General features: G+C 44.5%; 1 long non-coding RNA gene across 1 annotated transcript; it reads left to right on the top strand.

Moving 5' to 3' along the window:
- Positions 1–10406: 10406 nt before the first annotated feature.
- On the top strand, positions 10407–16080 carry LOC115460756. Its single transcript, XR_003940552.1, has 3 exons — positions 10407–10495; positions 12806–12812; positions 16070–16080. It is a non-coding gene; the product is annotated as an uncharacterized LOC115460756 (long non-coding RNA).
- The last annotated feature ends 2750 nt before the right edge of the window (positions 16081–18830 follow it).

Below are 18830 nucleotides of genomic sequence, written 5' to 3' on the forward strand. Positions count from 1 at the left end.
CACCAAACCACTCACCCCTTCTGTTTTCCCACACACAAACCCCCTTCCCCCTTCGCAATGCACCCCTTCCGTTAACCCTTCCGATATATCACAATAAATCTCCCCACTCTCCCTCTCTCTCTAACCCGCCCTCTCCCCGATAATGCAGCGCAAACTGCCCATCAGCCCTGCTCTCAGCTGCACCAAACTCTGGCCCCGCCTCCTCCACTCGTCTCACCAACGCCTGCTCCAACCCGAACCGTATTTCCGCTGCACCTTCCACGACCCTCAAAATCAGCCCTCCTCCGTTGTGCACTCCCCCGCTTACTGCCCATTCTGCTTCACAGTCCCCGCTCCCTCACCTCTCTCCGATGTCCGCCCCCTCCCGCTTGACCTTACCACCGTCTCCGCACGAATTTTCAATGACCGCTACCTCCACACACTTTTCCTAGCGTGAAACTGGAAGTAACCTCGCACATCGCGAATCCAGCACGACGACGCTCTCCAGCTCCTTCCCAGTTACCTCCAGTTAAGCAACTTTCGTTTTCCTTGTTATTTCCTCACAAAATCCTCAAAAACTCCCCTCTATCCACCCTCACCCTCTCCACCCACCTATCTAATACTTTCTTGAGCGCCAAAACCTTTCACCCTATCTAATCCTCTCCCTGTTCCCACCAATCCCCATCCCTTTTCTTCTAGCCAATCCTCTTACCTCCTTTATCTGTTGCCAGCCAGCCTCACCTCCTCTTGCCCTGCCCACTACCCTTCCCCCTTTCTTTCCCACAGCCCTTCTCTTTTTGTACTTGACTGACTTTGCCTCAGTCAATGTTATCACCCCCACAGTTTATCCTGTGAGGGTTTCCATATTGCAGAAGCAAAACCAGTCAAAGTTTACAGCATTGTCAAAGAACCACATATATATATTATTTGAAAGCATGCAAAACGAGAAAAGCCATTTTATAAATGAACACATTCAAAAATGACTGTCGTCACTTAGAGGAGGTTTGTAAGTAATGCAACATACATGTGCAAGACATAATTTTGCTTCCTATGCATATATGTGTTAGATTTTGTAAGCCTATATGTAGAAGAGTTGATCATTATGGAGCTGTCCTCCTAAACACCAATCCCCAATATTTAACCATTGTCCACTGTGGTTAGTGGTTTTTAAAACACTGGCTGTTGCAATTAAATACACTTTGGATATTTAGTGACAGTACCCAGATATTGGCTGTTGCTGAATATTCAGATTCAATGATGACCAATGGTACTATCCAGTTTGTAACAATATTCAAGCTGCTAACCAGACAGCTAACTGGATAGAAGATTATTTTTGCTGTCCTTATTTTATCTGGATAGTTATCTGGTGTTATGATTCTACTGGGACAGGCAAGGGGAATGACTGGGACTCGCTCCTGATTGGCCAGTCAGGCATAGGGCTGACATCTGAGGCAGCAGACATCAGACCTTATTTAAACTTACCTCTCCCTAAAGTAGATGCTCTAGCGTTCTTCCTTTCAGCTAAGCTCTGGTTCTCCTGCTTAGTCTGTGCTCATGGCACAGGATGTATTCTCTGTAGTTTGCATGCTCTTCTCTTTGTTTGTGGTTTCTGAGTGTGCTGGTTGTGACCAGTGTTTCCTTGTTTGCTTCACTGCAGTGCAGCTGGGTCTGTTATCTCTCCTCTGTCTGGTCTCTCCCTGCCCTGTTGTGGTGTTGACTTGTTCGTGGTAAGCTCATTCCTGCTTTGTTTGTTTAGTTTCCTTCTAGCCTGCTTTAACTCTTTATGTGCAGTGCTTGCTATTTGACTCTTGTGTAGCCCTGCTTTGTTAGGCAGTCTTTCTCCGTATCTGTTTTAACTGGTTGTGTGCAGTGTTTATTGTTTGTGTCTTTTGTGAGCCCTGCCTCTTTTAGGCAGCCTTTCTCTGTTGTCTACTTTAACCCTTTCTGTACTCTTGTGAGCCCTGCTTCTTTCCTGTCTGTGTTTGAAAGCAGCCTTTCTCTGTAGTCTACTTTTGCTCATTTATTATTTTGCTCTGGTGAGCTCTGTTCCCCTTTTCTGGTTTAGTTAGTTAGTTAGAAGCTGCCTTTTCTTTCTGTCTGCTTTTGCCCTTGGAGTGCTGTGTTTGATTTGGCCCTGGTAGGCCCTGGCCCTCCTCCACCTGGGGGATTCTAGTAGCCCTTTCCTTCAGTCTGTTTTTTCCTGCTTGGCCATTTCTGTGGAGCTTCGCTCCTTTAGGTTCCGAGTCTATAGTGTCCTGCTTTGACCCTGGCTTTCCCATTTCCTCTGTGGGCAGTACTTTCCGCTACCTGGATTACTATGTAGCCTTTGTTTGTATTCTCTTCCTCTGGTTGTCATCTGTATCTGCCAGTTTGGTCTGACATCCTTCCCTTGGTGTCACTGCTTGCCGCTGTGTGCATTGCCTGAGCTCCAGTCCCTTCTTGTCTCGACTATTCTTTTCCCTTCCCTACTGTATGATTCAGTTCCAGTTCGGCCTTGTGGCCCGTACGTTTGGACTCTGTATGAGTGGGTTCCCGATCGGCCTCCTGCCCGCATGAGTGGTCTATTTCCCTTTTCTGGTGGTGCCTGTTGATTTTCCTGAGTGTGCGGGGCTTGTGTCTGTGGTATTGCATTGCGCCTGTTTGGTCTACCCTAGGCCTTGGCCAAGGTCCTTCCTAGGCCTCGGCCTGGGCTCAAGGGCTCACAATCAGATTAACTTCTGGTTAGCACAGTGAGGGCTTCTTTTACAAAGCCTCGCTAGTGATTCCCACATGACAAATGAGTGGAAGCACATAAGAATTGAATGGGTTTCCTCTCATTTGCCACACCAGGAATTGGTACTGCGGCTTTGTAAAAGAGGCCCTGAATGCCTCCACTAACTAGATAACTTCTAGCAATGCCCAAGCCCTGCTCCTGGATCGCACGGCATGATCAGGATAATACTGAGGTAGTCAAAGGAAATATTCAGCAATTAAAAAAGATGAAACAGATTATCCTGCCCACTTAAATCATGTTACTTGAACTAACAGGAAATTTTGAAATTGGGCAGAAGAGGGGCACTATGGGGCAGAATCGGAGAGGAGCCAGCAGTTATGCAGGTTCTGGCAATATTTGGTGCCAGTGCCCATACAGCTAACCTGGCATGTAGGACCGCATAAATAGCAGTCCTGACCTTGCCCAGTTACCTACATGTTTGGTGGCACTGAATATCAGTTAGCACCATAGGCGCCGACTCCGTGGGTGCTGTGGGTGCTCGAGCACCCCCAATGTTTTCACCCACCCAGGCAGGGGCAAGGGGCGCCGCTTACCCCTCCGACGTCGCAGCACCGTACCACCTACGCAGCGTCAGTGAAAGCGCTGCCCGCTAGTCTTCCCTTCGCTTCGCTCGTTCGTTCCCTGTCAGTGTCCCGCCCTCGCGGAAATGATGTCAGAAGAAGGCGGGACACTGACAGGGAACGAACGAACCAGCGAAGCGAAGGGAAGGCTAGGGGGCAGCACTTTCACTGACGCTGCGCAGGCTCAGCTGCTGCGACGGAGGTAAATTTAAAATATTTAGAGAAGAGGGGCGGGTAGGGCAGATGGACATGGGAGCAGAAGGGCAGGGAAGAGCGAACCATTGATGGATGGATCTGGATGGGAGGAAAGGGCAGGGCCCAGGGAGAGTGGAGAAATTGCTGTACAGGGAGGGAAGGAAGGAGAATTGCTTGAGATGGATGGATGGAGGTGGGCAGGGGACAGAGGAGCACGGATGGACGTGGATTGGAGGACAGGGACCAGGGAGAGAGTAGAAATTGCTTGATATGGCTGGATGGAGGTGGGCAGGGGACAGAGGAGCATGGATGGGAGGACAGGGCCCAGGGAGAGAGGAGAAATTGCTAGATATGGCTGTATGGAGGTGGGCAGGGGACAGAGGAGCACGGATGGACATGGATTGGAGGACAGGGCCCAGGAAGAGAGGAGAAATTGCTTGATATGGCTGGATGGAGGTGGGCAGGGGACAGAGGAGCATGGATGGACATGGATTGGAGGACAGGGCCCAGGGAGAGAGTAGAAATTGCTTGATATGGCTGGATGGAGGTGGGCAGGGAACAGAGGAGCATGGATGGACATGGCTTGGAGGAGAGGGCCTAGGGAGAGAGGAGAAATTGCTTGATATGGCTGGATGGAGGTGGGCAGGGGACAGAGGAGCATGGATGGGAGGACAGGGCCCAGGGAGAGAGTAGAAATTGCTTGATATGGCTGGACGGAGGTGGGCAGGGGACAGAGGAGCACAGATAGACATGGATTGGAGGACAGGGCCCAGGGAGAGAGTAGAAATTGCTTGATATGGCTGGACGGAGGTGGGCAGGGGACAGAGGAGCACGGATAGACATGGATTGGAGGACAGGGCCCAGGGAGAGAGTAGAAATTGCTTGATATGGCTGGATGGAGGTGGGCAGGGGACAGAGGAGCACGGATGGACATGGATGGGAGGACAGGGCCCAGGGAGAGAGGAGAAATTGCTTGATGTGGAGAGGAGGGCAGGGGAGAGAGGAGAATTGCTGGATATGGATGGATGGAGGAGGACAAGGGAGAGAGGAGGACCCAGCTTTTACTTATGGATATAGAGCAAGAAATGAAGAAGAAAGGAGGAAACTAAAGAAATAAATGGAAATGAAGCCATGGAAACGGAGTTAAGAGGACAGATAGCAGCAGAATCAGATACTGGGCCAGCATAATCAGAAAAGCAAAGTCACCAGACAAAGGTAGAAAAAATCATTTTATTTTCATTTTAGTGTTTGTAATATGTCCACTTTGAGAATTTACATCTGCTACATCTGCTGTCTTATTTTGCAATGTATAGCAATGTGTTTCTTTCTGTTTGTCTGGTATTGTGCTGCATGCAGGGTCTAACTTCTTAGGATTTCAGGTTAATTTTTGAAGAATTTGAAGAGGGGCTAGCTCTGTTCTGCATGTGTGACTGCAAGGCCAAGTGTCTGAATAGGGATCTGTTTGTTAGATTCTGAGATTTTGCTAACACATTGTTTTTCAGAGTTGGCAAGACTGTTCTCGTATGCTAATTTGGTTTGTATCATTTAGAGTATAATGGAGCTGTAACAGCTTACAGAAACTATTTATAATGAAAACAAAAAAGAAACAAGTTATTTTTCTTCTTTACTGGTGTAATATTTTCAATGACGCCATGGCTGGTAAAAGGGGTGTGACTACTGTAATCTCACCCCTGGATGGGTAGGGGCACCGACTAATAGGCTGCAAGAGGGTGCCAGAAATCCTAGGACCAGCTCTGCACCCGCCGGAAGTCGGAAGTTCCCTTCCCAGCCAGCCCACCTGCCCAGTGCCCGCCCTCTTCTCCTTCAGTTCTCTGCCGGTCTGTCCTCGCCTTCCTGCATGCCGCCCAGAATTTTAAAACTCATCTTACCTCGGGGTCCCAGCGGCAGCAGTGAAAGGCGAGCAGGCTCGGCGCTTCAGCCTTCCCTTCTCTCTCAGCTCTGGTCCTGCTCTCATTTTCTGTTTCCGCAAGGGCGTGACCAGAGTTGAGAGAGAAGGGAAGGCTGAAGCACCGAGCCTGCTCGCTTTTCACTGCTGCCGCGGGGACCCCGAGGTAAGATGAGTTTTAAAATTCTGGGCGGCATGCAGGAAGGCGAGGATGGACCGGCAGGGGACTGTTGTGGGAGAAGAGATCAGGCTGAGGTTGAGACTGGCATTCAGAGGAGGGGGGCCTGGAACTTGGGGGAGGGAGGGGGCGGGGGAATGTGCCACCTGTTAAAAAAAAATTCAGCACCCCCAATCATTTTGAAAAGTTGGCTCCTATGGCTAGCACCCACATATCTTCCAGGTACCAGCCTGAAGTTGCCTGTGTTTCCCACCCCACCCACCACCATCACAACATTACATTACATTACAGCATGCTTATATACCTCTAGTACCAAATAGTTCTAAGTGGTTTACAAACTTAAAAAACCAAGGCAAACCCTCGGGAATTACAAAGGCAGAATTAACTAGTTTCACAAAATAACAGCTACAGTTAAATAATTTTTTTTAAAAAAGAAGTGTTTTAAGATTTTTTCTAAATAAAGGATAACTATTCAGATTGTCAAAACATGATATTAGATTTTTCCATGTCTTTAGAGCTTGAAACGCCAACAATTTTTCAAACAGACTAAGTCTTTTTATACCCTTAAGTGATGGAAGAGAGAACAGAGAATTATGATACAATCTTCTCCTATTAGGAGTAATAAATAATGAAAGAATAAATACTTTAGACATTATCCATTTAAGACCCTAAACAATATTCAAGCAAGTTTATACATAATTCTGGCCTCAATTGGTAACCAGGGAAGTTTTTCAAAATAGTTAGTAATTCAATCATGTTTAAGTAGTGAAAAAATCAATCTCACCACGGTATTCTGGATTGTAGAATTTATTTAGATGCACCCTGATATAAAAAGATTACAATAATCCAATTTAGATAACAATAAAGATTGAACAGGTAATCTAAATTGGTCAACTTCAAAAACAATATCCTCTTCTGGTAACCCCCCAGCCCCACTCCCAGTAGGTCCCCTCCCCAGGCCTACCTTTCCATTCCCTGGCAGTCAAGTGGTCTTTAGGACAGGAGCAATGCCCAGTGGCTACTGTCCAGGCTGACTCTAGCATCAAAATGGTTTATATCTTTTCTTTCTGGTCAACAATATACTATACACACTACTTATAGCAATTGCACTTCCTATCCCCTTCACTGTGGTGTGCCTCAAGGTTCTATATTATCACCATTTCTTTTTAATATTTACTTTGACTCCACCCCCCCCCCCCCCCCCCCCCCGACTATTGATTCAAACTGCTGGAGTTAAAGATTACATTTATGCAGATGATATTCTCCTGGTCTCATCTTATAATGTAGGTTCCTGTAATCTTTCTGTCATGCAAGACTGTCTTAATTCTATTAACCATTGGCTGTCTGCCAATCACTAGGTTCTGAACCCTACCAAATCACTAGGGCTTTGGATCTCCAGTCATTCACATATACCCAATGTAGCACCATCCCTTTGCAGCCACCCCCTTAAACTGATGGATTCCTTTAAAGACTTAGGTGTCATTATTGACTCTTACTTTTCATTTTTTTCTGCAAATTTCCTCTGTAGTGCTCCTGTTTTTCATCACTTTGTTCTACCTGTATTTCCCATCTATTTCTAGACACTGAGGCATGTGCTATATTATTACATGCATTAGTTATTTCAAGGCTTGATTACTGCTATATTGTTTATGCAGGTTTATGTCTTCTCAATTTAAAAGATTGCAATTAGTCCAGAATAATGCCACTCATATTCTTACAGGTCTCAGTCATGTCAATCACATATCTCCAGTCCTTTAACAACACACCACTGGTTGCCTCTTACATATCGTGTTCAATATAAGATCCTCATCCTCACTCAGCAAATTCTCTATACTCAGATTGCATTATACTTATCTTCTTTGATTACTTCCTATTGCCCTTCACATGTTTTGCGCTCTCAGAATCAGTTCTCTATTCCTGCAGTTTTTTGCACTAGGTTTCAATCCACCCAACATGCAGCTTTTTTCTCTTTGGAATACATTACCATTTACACTCCATAGTGAACAGTTATATTCTAATTTCAACATTGCATTGAAAACCCATTTATTTACCATGGCCTTTACTTCCAGTCTCCAGTAGTGATGTCTTGATGCAGCAGGTCTCTGGTAATTTACTTGTCCTTTTTCACTTTTACTTTTTTTCTGATTTCTACCTTCCTTTTCTATTTTCTTTTGATTTCCTCTTTTCCTTCCTATTTAAGTTGTAGTTCCTTTCCTTTTCCATTGATTGGTGATGTATTAAATTGTAAACTGCTCTGATTTCATGAAGAGCAGTATATCAAGATTAAATAAACTAAACTACAATGGCTGCTGTGACCTCTAGCAGCAGTCTCTTGGTACTACCACACTACCACAAGACTGCCGTTAGAGACTGCAACAAATATTTTGATGCTGGAGCTGGCCTGGACAGCAACAATTGGGCATAACTCTTGCCCTAAAGACCATTTGACCACCAGGGAATGGAAAAGTAGGCTCAGGGGTGGGGAGGGGAAAAGGGGGCCTGCTGTTCTTCTGGGGGAAATCAAAATTGTCTTATTGTGGTCCTGATTGAATATTGGTCAGCACCCGTATATGTCCTGGCAGCCACAAGCAGACTAGTCAGACCCAGGTATTCAATGCTGGGGCCAGAATGGTCCCAGCATTGAATATCTGGCTCTAATTTAGCTAGCAACAGTCAATATATTAAAAAAAATACTGACTGCCACTGGCTGAATATTGACCACTATGTATATATGTATACCACCTAGATTTATCAGAATACGCTGTCTAGAAATCTAATGAATTAAATGAAATTAAATTTGAAGGGCAGCCCAACTAATAACCAGAACCTGCCCCCTTTGTGTGTGTGTGTGTGTGTGTGTGTCTTGTCATATATACCTATATGTAGTGTATTTCCTAAATCCAATGAATGCATTTTAACTATCTTCAAAAATGTGCTTAGTGAGCACTTACAATCCCTGTAACAGCCATCTGCAGATTGTAATTGTAGAGTAGATGAACTTGAATAGCACATAGGAGAATCATAAGAATCTTTGAAAGAGACCTTTGGTAGGCATTTCCTTTCCCTTTTTACTGACCTAGCCCTTCTAAGGCATGTCTCTTCCCCGACCCATAGTGCTAGTCACACCTTCGATATGGTGCTCTCCCACCACACTGATTCCATCACTTTCTTCCACCTGTCAATTACATCTTTTCCTTGGTCAGATTACTATCTGGTCTATCTCGCCCTATCTTGCCCTCATCCTCTTTCTTCTCTTTTCTCCCATGACCACACTTTCTAGGACATCAATGCAGTCAATCTTTCTTACTTTTCTCCTCTGTTTTCTTCCATTCCACCTGATTTTCTTCATATAACCCTCCCTGCTCTTGCTTTCCTCTGGAACTCTTCTTGTCTGTAGTAGAACATTCGGTTCCATATAGAATACAGTCCTCTTACCCCTCTCGGAAACCATGGCTTCAAGGTGACCATCGATTGACATGCAGAAAGACTGTGGCATTGTTCAAAATCTTCTGTAGATCTTTCTCGATACAGGGCCATCCTTCTTCAGCATCGTTCATAGTATAAAACCTCCTGTTTTAATTACTATACTGCTCTAACTGAGAAATCTTCAAATCATCCCAAACAATTGTTCAAGCTATTCTCCCATCTTACAGCTATGAACCCTTTTTCACTGATCCTTTGACTCTGTCAACCTCAGACCTTGCAAATTATTTTCTATCAAAAATAGAGACACTTCATGCTTCTTTTCCACCATCACCCACATTCTCTTATAATAGTAATAATTTTCCACTGTTTCCTCCAGGCTCAGTTCTTCCTAGTCCCCCACAGATGCTGGACAGCTGCCCCCTCTTGGAACCAAATGGTCAGACTTTAATGTACCCTCCTTAACATCCTTCACTAAAATGTATGATTCCTCCTTGCTTAGTACTCAATTTGTATTTTTTGTGCTTAATTTTGGCTCCCTTTCTTTAATCTACCCCTATATGCTTTATTATAAATTTAAATTGTAAAAGTATGGTAATTAAGTATCTCAAGCTACATTAAATTCTGGGACCTGACGAGTTTAGTGGAAAAATTGTTTAAACTTTTTCTATGTCACTTGGAGGCACATTATGTGCAGGTCATACAGTCTGGCCATTTACCAGCTTACTCTGATAATAGTTTTTCCTAAACCTGGAAAAGATATGTTACTCCCAGAATCATACAGACCCATATTATTGATTAATGCCCACTTAAAAATACTTGCTGAGATTCTGGTGGAAAGACTAACAAGATTGATGCCCAGCTTAGTGGAAGAGGAGAAGGTAGGTTTCATTAAAGAGAGACATACAGTAGTGAATATGAGGAAATAAATATTATAAGAGCTTCAGGACGTTTGACAGATCATTGGCAGTTCAGGTTCTTTGTTTCATATAAAGTTCATATTACATTGTGGTAGATGGGAAAGACATAATAGCTATTTTTGGGACAATACATCTTTGGGAACATTCATCAATGCACTGATAGAGTACACAGATCATACAGTTCCATGCACAGTTCATTAAGAGCCCCTGTTGCAGGCACATGCCGAAACATAGCCATATCTGGTCACATCAATAAACTGGTTCCAATAATGTGGCTTCTGTGACATCCTTCTCCCCTTTTGGCCATCTCCACCTTTTCTTCTCCTACGTGGTACAGCAGAGGACTGGTGTCTTCTGTGTTTTGTTTTTATTTAGGAAACAAATACTAGTCATTTAGGAGGAGGTTCTATATATAGCACCAAAAAAGGTTGGTGCTGAAATCAGTGCCAACTAAGTGTATTCTATAATTGGCACCTAAATTTAGGCACCGATTATAGAATATGCTTACTTGATACTTCAGTGCCGATATCTGCGCGTATCCATTGACACCAATGAAAACCTGTTGTAAATCTCAGTGCGAAGATTTAGGCACATTGGGCCATATTCTACAACTAGGTGCCTAAATTTTGGAACACCCATGAAACTTCCATTTCCCTGCCCATAAGCATGCCCTTTTTTGCCTCCGCACATTAGAAGTTCAGCGCATATATACGCTTAGCGAGTTCTGCACCTAAGTTCTAATCATTGCCAATTAGTGCTCATAATTAAGTGCTGATATCAGTGCTCATTAGCTTGTTAAGCCAATTAAGTTGCACACTGCAATATAGAATCCATGCCAATTTCAGCACCTAAATCTAAATGCACTATATAGAATCCGGAGGTTAGCAGTGTAATCAACACTCTGCTCCTATTCTGACTCAAAAAAAGCATTCAACCTTGTAGAGTGGTCCTTCCTGTTTCACATAGCTTAACTACTGGTGGTACCAATGCTGTGTCCATAGTAAGTGGTAGTAAAATTGATAGCTAAAATAAAGATATTTATTGGTAAACACAATTTTTGCCAGTGACAAAATGAATGATACAGTACTAGAGTACTCTCAAAAACTTTAAGATCCTCAAAGCTGCCAAGTGTGGCATGTTTATATATGATACCATTCCAATGAAACCAAAAAATGTATCTTCTGATAATGTGATGACAGTAGCCAACTTTAATAAAGTAGCTGTATATACATATATAAGATCTTGCTGAACTCACAAATGTCTACAAAACTCCTTCTGTAAAAGTAGATAAAGGCTCCAAAATGGATCCATTTCCAGGCAGTATGAATTTTAGACATGGTGTAAAAAAAAGGAATATATGGATGTTCAACTCATAAAAGCGCTACTTTTTTAGGTGTTACAAAATATTTCTGAATAGCAATATATACAATTTGCTTTAATTTTATCTATAATTTCATCATATATGCTTATTTGCATGTGTAAATGACACCTAGCATTTACTCCTGGTTTGTATTTAGCTCATGCCATAGTCCGGCTGAAAATATGCTTATAGATACAGTGAGAGAAAGGAAAGAAAAGAAAAGGAAAGTAACAGGTGGCACAACACATTTCGAATGCTTACCCTCAGAGCAAGCACAGCTAGGAAATTTAATGGCAGCAGGAGAAGGCAGACTTTACCAGATAATTGATGGGTCTCTAACAGTAGAGTAGGTAGAGTCCTACAACCACCAGCTGCCTTAAAGGAGTAGTCCAAGCGGCTGGAACACAGTTGGACTTGGAAAGCTGGAAGTGAAGCAGCTAGAGGGAGAGCTATTCTGAATGAAGTAGAAGAGATGGGAATAGAATCCAGAACAGATAAACCTAGAGAAAAGGAGGGTATGGAGATTACTGAGCAGTAAATGCTTAAGGGGTCCTTTTACTAAACCATGCTAAGCACTTAGGACTAGATTCCATGGATATATGGTGCCTGAAAAATCATCTCTCAAAATATTTCCACCTAGGCATATTCTGTAAAGCGCATAGATTTTGTCAGAGTTTATAGAATACACCTAGCTATTTTATAGAATACACCTAGCAGCCATGCCTGTGCCTAACTCTAGGAGTGTCCATTTGCACCAAGTTTTATTTACACCAATACCAGCGCCTAAGTTAGGCACAGAGCAGGTGTATTCTATAACTATGTGTGTAGATTTTCGGAACTCCCACCATCCACCCATTCCATGCCTATGGCCATGCCCCATTTTTGGCAGAGCACATTAGAATTTACGTGCACCAGTTTACAGAACACACCCTAGAAGTTGTGATTGTAAATTCCAATTAATGCCATTTAATATCAATAATTGCTTGTAAAGTGGCAATTATCAGTGTTGATTGGTTTGCTAAGTAATTAAATTATATGCGCAAATCCAAAATACAACCAGATTTCCACATTCAATTTTGGTCATGCTATATAGAATCTGGGGGTTAATGCACATTTTATCATGTAGTGACCACTAGCACAAAACTGCCTTAAGGGGTTTTGTAGTATTGTCACAGCACAATACAAACTATACATTGAGGGATAAATTCTATACATGGCTCCCAAAGTTAGGCGCCGGGATGATTTGCATCAAGTGCTAGTTCTATATGAGTCCCTTAGCACTAAACAACTGTTATAGAATAGTGCTTAGCACAGATTCCCACACCAAACTTTGGGTGCGAGGACTTATGCCTGATGAAACCAGATTTACGTGCTGGTCTACAACCAATGGCAATTGGGCACATAAATGACCCTATTCTGTAACACTGCACCTACATTTTGAAAACTCCCCTGACCTGCCCATGATCCTCTCCTGGCCACACAACTTTTGAGTTGTGCATAAGATTATTTAGGTGTGCAGTGTTGTAGAATAGGACATAGGCACATCTGTGCATAAGTGCCAATTAGTGTCAATTAACAACAGTAATTGATTGTTAACAGCTCATTAACTAATTAGTTTGCATGTGGATCTGGGATCTGCACCCATATTTGGGTGATCTTTATAGACTGTGGGGTGGCGTGTTTTTTGTGTCAGGAGGTATGGCATGGATGGAGAGTGAACATGGACATCATTTGGCAGTTAATAAGTTGTGCTTACTGTGTGCTAACTGCATAACGAGGAGTTAATATAGGATGCTTACCTAAACAGAGGTGCTAAGGGCCAAATTCTATACATGGTGCTTAATAAATCTGTGCGGAAAATATTTCCATCTAAGCATATTCTATAAGATTTAGGCACAGTATATAGAATACACTTAGTTGATGTTCCAGCACCTAAAACTACCCACCTCCATTTATTCCAATGAAAATGTGACATAAATCCTTGCACGTAGATTTACACGGACTGGGCCATATTCTATAACAATGCATATAAAATTGGGAACGCCCAGGAAATGCCCATTTCCCCACCCATGGCCATGCCCCTTTTGAATTGCACGCTTTAGGGTTCAGGCACAATTTATTACGGATATAGTGGAATTCTTAACTCAATGTGTAATTAAACTCTGGAATTCGTTGCCAGAGAATATGGTAAAGGCGGTTAGCTTAGCGGAGTTTAAAAAAGGTTTGGATGGTTTCCTAAAGGAAAGGTCCATAGACTGTTATTAAATGGACCTGGGGAAAATCCACTATTTCTGGGATAAGCAGTATAAAATGTTTTGTACTTTTTGGGATCTTGCCAGGTATTTGTGATCTGGATTGGCCACTGTTGGAAACAGGATGCTGGGCTTGATGGACCTTTGGTCTTTCCCAGTATGGCAATACTTTTGTACTTATGTACAAGTTATGTGCGTAAATTCTAATTTTTGCCAATTAGTGCCCATTATTGCTTGTTTAAAACGCTGATTGGCTTGTTAAGCCAATTAAGTTATGCATGTTGTTATGGAATACGCTTAGGTTTCAGTGCAGAATGTAGGTGCAATATATGGAATCCAGCAGTAAGTGCTTCCACTTTAACCAGGAGCAGGTACCACACATTAATCTGAATTTTAACACAAAACCTGCAATAGAAAAGAGTGGGAATGCTCCTAATATGTGCCATGTTATTGAAGCTATGACGCTGCAAAATCCTGCATTAAGTCATGGTAGCTAAATATTTTACTGCAGTTTAATGAAAGGGCTCCATGGTTGAATATAAAATGTTTTTCTTATGCTTTATGAACTGTTCCAGGAATACCTGCAACTTTGACCCTGAAACAAATGCATATGCTGGAGAGAGGTTAATGACAAGCTGAGTCTGTTGTGCTACTGTGGAACGCTGGCAAAAATATAACAATGGTGACTGCTGTGTATTCAATTTACGATCATTTGGGACTGAATGCTGAAGTCTGCTTAGGGATGGTCTGACCTCTTATTCAGAGATTATAATGGCAGGGACTATTGGAGAAACTGATGAAATTTTTGGATGAAAACAGCAGCCACCAGTTTGAGAGTACAATATGAAGAAATACAAGGGTTGTTGAGAGCTGAAATTCAAGTGTCAGTGCTGTGGAGTATGACTGTGTATGACTGTATGTTTGAAGGGTGTAAGGACTCCACCACTGGGAGACTCTAGAGCCCCTCGGCCCTTTAGCTGAGCTGTATGCTATAATCCATGGCTAAAGAGCACACAGCAATCCACAAGGTCAGATCATTATACTTTATTGTAATCCCTTTGTGTCAACTGCTCCTCCAAAGGCAGTTCCCACCACAGCATTTCTCAAGATGCATAGCAGTTCAACAGCATAGTACTCAAAACAAAATAAAAACCCCAAAAGGTTACAAAATCTCAGCAGTTCATATAAAGCGGTTATGCAAAGCAATTCTTCAAACAAAGTAGCTCAAAAGGGATCAAACTCCCAGCAATTCATGTATAGCAGGTATGCCAAGTAATTCTCCAAACACAGTAGCTCCAGAAAGGGTTCAAACCCTCCTCAGCAGTTCATGTCAGCAGTTAGGCAAAACAATTCCCCAAACACAGCAATTCAGAAAGGGTTCAAGCTCCCAGCAGTTCATGTATAGCAGTTATGCCCAAAACCACCACTCCTCATCTCTCCCTTTCAAAAGAATGTGGAGTGGAGGAGTGGCCTAGTGGTTAGGGTGGTGGACTTTGGTCCTGGGGAACTTAGGAACTGGGTTCAATTCCCACTTCAGGCACAGCCAGCTCCTTGTGACTCTGGGCAAGTCACTTAACCCTCCATTGCCCCATGTAAACCGCATTGAGCCTGCCATGAGTGGGAAAGCGCGGGGCTCAAATGAAACAAAAAAAAAAAACTAGGGAGAGCAGCAAGGGTCCCTCCCCAACCAGGCCAGCATTATACCCTGACCACCACCTGAATGACCCTTCTGTGGTAAACCTGTTCTCTCAGCTCCCCTCGTGGGATAGCCACCTTCTCCCTTTCAAAAGAAATCAACCTACAGAGAGTGGCAAGGGTCCCTCCCCAACCAGGCCAGCATTATACCCTGACCACCACCCAGTGGCGTAGCTAGGGTAGTTGACACCCGGGGCCGGTCATTTTTTAACCCCCCCCCCCCCCCCCCCAAATCCAGTACTAGGCATACCGAGAAAACAAAACACTCAGGACCTATAGCGCAATTCTACCATACCATAAGCAGTCATTTCTACAAGTCACACAAGCATCTTAAACGCTACAGTGAGCACTAGAACATCAATTCACCTATTGTAAAACGAAAACAGACAGATTAGTACAGATCGTCGATCCTGCACAGTCAATGCCAACCGAAAGCCATGTCTTTTTCACAAACACAGATACACCCTAATCCACTATAGAATAAGTAATCATAAACTTTCTATTTAGACAAAAATTAAACTGAACCCCCGATGCCAGACTCTACATACAATGCAACACCACAGAAACAGAAAATGTCCCCTAGTACTGTGCAAAATATAAAATTTGAAAAAACTAACAAATCCGATCACCACTTTACAAATTAACAAATAGAAATAAAACAAATATAGAAAATAAAATACCATTTTATTGGACTAATACATTTAGCTTTCAGAGGCCAAAACCTCCTTCCTCAGGTCAATACAGTATAGTGCTGTTATAGTATCCTATCCTGACCTGAGGAAGAGGGTTTTGTTTTCTGAAAGTTAAGTCAAAATGTATTAAAATTAGTCCAGTAAAAAGATGACCTTATTTACATGTTCTACTTATAAACATTTATTAACACATAAACACAGATACAATACTATACCATAAAGCAAAAAAATAAAAAATATATATTTTATTTACAGTTTGTTGTCTCTGGTTTCTGCTTTCCTCATCTTCTTTTCACTGTCTTCCTTCCATCCAGCATCTGTCTTCACTCTTTCTCTGAAATCCAGTGTCTGCCCTCTCTAATGTCCCTTCCATCCAGTGTCTGCCCTCTCTAATGTCCCTTCCATCCACCATCTGCCCTCTTTCTCTCTCCCCCTTCCACCCACCATCTGCCCTGTCTCTCTGCCCCTTCGATCTGTCTGCCCTCCCTCTCCCATCCATCCAGGGTCTGCCCTCCCTCACGCTCCCCCCTTCCATCCAGGGTCTGTCCCCTCTCTCTGCCCCCTCTTTTCAGCCCCCTCTTTCCACCTGCAACTAGTTCCAGTTCCAGCCCACATCTCCCACCTGCCACCCTTTTCAGCCCCACTATCCCACCAGTCCCCAGCCCTTTTCTCCCATCAGTCCTGGGCTTCAGCCCCAGCCACTTCTCCCTGTCCCCTTTTCAGCCCCTAGTTTCAACCCCAGCCCTTTTCTCTCACCAGTCCCGAGCTTCAGCCCCAGCCAGTTCTCCCTGTCCCCTTTAAAGCCCCCAGTCCCCACAGTTTCAGCCCCTGCCCCTTTTCAGCCCCCAGTTCCAGTTTCAGACCCCTTCTCCCATGAACACTTCCCTCTCCAGTCCCCTTATCCCCTCTGAGCACCCCCACCCCTCCCCAATCCCCATTCTCCCCTCTGAGCACCCCCACCCTCCCCAATCCCCTTCTCACCTCTGTGTACCCTTCTGAGCTCCCCCAAACTCCCCAATCCCCTCTGAGCACCCCCACCCCTCCCCAATCCCCATTCTCCCCTCTGAGCACCCCCACCCTCTCCGATCACCTTCTCCCATTCTGAGCACCCCTCCTCTGAACTCCCCCACCCCTCCCCAATCCCCTTCTCACCTCTGAGTACCCTTCTGAGCTCCCCCACCCTCCCCAATCCCCTCTGAGCACCCCCATCCCTCCCCATTCTCCCCTCTGAGCACCCCTCCTCTGAACTCCCCCACCCCTCTCCAATCCCCTTCTCCCCTCTGAGCTCTCCCCCCTGACCCAGTCCCGTCCCCCCTCCATTGAGAGCCACATAGCCCTCTTCTCCTGCCACCGCCTGCCTTTTTCTTTTTTTTTTTTTAAATCCGTGCAGCCACGCAGGCAGCACTTCGCGTCTGCCCTGTGTGTGCTGTGAAAGAAGTAAATTGCCAGCGCTGGCTTCGGGCCTTCCCTCGATGTCCCGCCCTCTTGTGAGGTAACTTCCTATTTCCTCGAGGGCGGGACATCGAGGGAAGGCCCGACGCCAGTGCTGGTGATTTACTTCTTTCACAGCACACGCAGGGCAGACGCGAAGCGCTGCCTGCGTGGCTGCATGGATTTAAAAAAAAAAGAAAAAGGCAGGTGGTGGCAGGAGAGAGACGCGATGGAGCACCCCCCACCCGCAGACACCGGGGGCGGACCGCCCCCACCGCCCCGCCCTTGCTACGCCACTGCCACCACCTGCATGACCCTTCCATGCTAAACCTGTTCTCTCAGCTCCCCTCGTGGGATAGCCACCTTTTCCCTTCTACCAGGCTCACCTCCCCAGCAGCCCTCTCCTGTTTCACCTCCTTTCCTTCCAGTTTAGTCAGAGCAGCAATCTCCATCGGCTCCTCTTGCTCTAGTTCCTCCCCCTTTTCTTCCCCTTGCCAGTCCATAGGCTCCTCCCCACACCCATTGCTCAGCTGCTCTCCATTTGCTTGATTGGGCAGGTTCAGAACTCCTTCCCTCATCCTGGCTCTCTGGGACAAGTTTTTCCAACTCCATTCTCTTGCCCTTCTCCTGACCTCCTCTGGGGGGCTGTTGGGGTTGAAGTCCCTGTTTCTACCATGGGACCTACTCAGGGGCTGCTGGGAATTGTAGTCTTTTCCTTTTCTCCAATCCCCCAGGGGGAAAGACTCATTCCTTCCTCTACCCAGTCTCCCTCCCTCTCGAGCCTCCTCGTTCCTCCATGTGCCTTAATTCTCCCTCTCGCCCTCATATTCCTCACAAGGGCTTCTTTTAAAACATATATCAGGAAGCAATAACCACTATACACTTGAAGGAAGTTCAATTTGAGACTAGTTTCCGCATCTTATAACTAGTGGGCTCTTGGGGCATAATCTTGGAGAGACAATACTGTATACAGATAAATTATCTGTTGTGGCAAATCATGTCTGGGCAACTTTTGGAAACTTACAAGTCCCTCTTCCAGCAGCCTCAACACTAAAACAAAACTCTTCAAAGCGGTTTTCTTGCAAGCATATTAACCATGAGCTGAAGAAATGCAACCCAGACAAAACTGTCCTCCTTTTATTATCATGTCTTTTAAATCTGTTCACATGGAGCAGGGTTTTCCCTTTTCCACCAGCCCTTGGCTTGTCTCACAGCTGAAGGCTGCTGAATTAATTAGCTCACAAGCTCAGTCTCATATAGTTCTTTAACAGCTGAGCTAACACCTGATACCATGGCAACACAGCTTTCAGGTGGCTTTAAAACTTGTTCCCAATCCACAATAAAACATCTCTTCCAGCCTCTGCTAGCAAAAGGTTAACAAGAAAAACAGAGCCCATGTCCCAAAAATATCCCTTCCCTTCTACTCTAACTCTCTTGAAGAGAATGGGGCTGTCTATTGCAGAAAC

This window comes from Microcaecilia unicolor, chromosome 1 (genome assembly GCF_901765095.1).
Source record: "Microcaecilia unicolor chromosome 1, aMicUni1.1, whole genome shotgun sequence".
Classification (NCBI taxonomy): Eukaryota; Metazoa; Chordata; class Amphibia; order Gymnophiona; family Siphonopidae; genus Microcaecilia; species Microcaecilia unicolor.